Consider the following 1,346-nt stretch of genomic DNA (forward strand, 5'->3'; position numbering starts at 1 on the left):
GGGAGATTGAAGCGATTTGTGTAAGATCCCAAGGGGGAACTCAGGGATTCCAAAACGAGTGTTTCCGGTTCCTACTTTGGTGCTATTTGTTGACAATCTGTTAATATTTAAAAACCCACCAGTCTGGATAATTTCTACAGTAGAAAATCTTATGACATGTATCTAAGGCCAGCTGGCATTGAGACACTGACCTAGGTAGCCACTGAGATACTTTTACTTAAGGACCAGGTTACTTCAAAATATTCTATCCTGCTCTTTCCAGCCAGCGCCGAGCGATGGGGATCTCTCGGGACAACTGGCATAAGCGCCGCAAGACCGAGGGTAAGAGAAAACCCCACCACAGGAAGCAGAAGTTGGGACGGCCTGCAGCCAACACTAAGATTGGCCCTCGCCGCATACACACAGTCCGAGTTCGAGGAGGCACTAAGAAGTACCGGGCTCTGAGATTGGATGTGGGAAACATTTCCTGGGGCTCTCTGAGTGTTGTACTCGCAAAACAACGATCATTGATGCCGTGTACAATGCATCCAATAACGAGCTCGTCCGCACCAAGCCCCTGGTGAAGAACTGCGTTGTGCTTGTTGGCAGCACACCGCACCGGCAGGCAGCGGTAAGAGTCCCACTATGCACTGCCCCTGGGCCGCAAGAAGGGGGCCAAGCTGACTCCTGAGGAGGAAGAAATGTTAAACAAAAAACGATCGAAGAAAATCCAAAAGAAATACGACGAAAGGAAAAAGAATGCCAAGATCAGCAGTCTTCTAGAGGAGCAGTTCCAGCAGGGCAAGCTTCTAGCCTGCACTACCTCAAGACCAGGCCAGTGTATCAGAGCAGACGGCTACCTTCTCGAAGGCAAGGAGCTGGAGGTCTATCTGCGGAAGATCAAAGACTGAAAGGCAAATAAACCATTCATAGCTCATGTATATATATATATATATATATATATATATATATATATATATATATATATTCTGTTCTTTAAAATGCATACTATATATTTGATAAACTGGTTGGGATTATGTAGTATTTTTTAATGGAAATACTATTAGTGCTTTAGACTAGTAAATATCGTTATATAACACATTTCCAGTAATTCATATGTAACAGTTATTTGGAAATATGGAAGAAAAATACAGGAAAAGAGGACACTGTATAGGCGTTCATTTCTTAGAGTTGCTGTCATCCTGAACTGGATAGCTTCAGGCAACAAAGAGTTATAGTCTTCCAGTGCCATATAGGCTGTGGTTCTAAATCAAGGTGCCAGTGTGGTGGTGCATTTGCTAGAGACTGTACGAGAGGGAGGATCCTTCAGTGTCTGTCTCTTCTACCATCACAGTCCTTGGTATCTC

General features: G+C 44.2%; 1 pseudogene across 1 annotated transcript; it reads left to right on the forward strand.

The window, feature by feature from the left end:
• Window positions 1–275: 275 nt before the first annotated feature.
• On the forward strand, window positions 276–890 carry LOC308428356 (small ribosomal subunit protein eS8-like; annotated as a pseudogene). Its single transcript has one exon. The product of its transcript is annotated as a small ribosomal subunit protein eS8-like (transcript).
• Window positions 891–1,346: the final 456 nt, after the last annotated feature.

The sequence above is a fragment of the Micromys minutus genome (genome assembly GCF_963924665.1).
Source record: "Micromys minutus genome assembly, chromosome: 12".
Taxonomy (NCBI): Eukaryota; Metazoa; Chordata; class Mammalia; order Rodentia; family Muridae; genus Micromys; species Micromys minutus.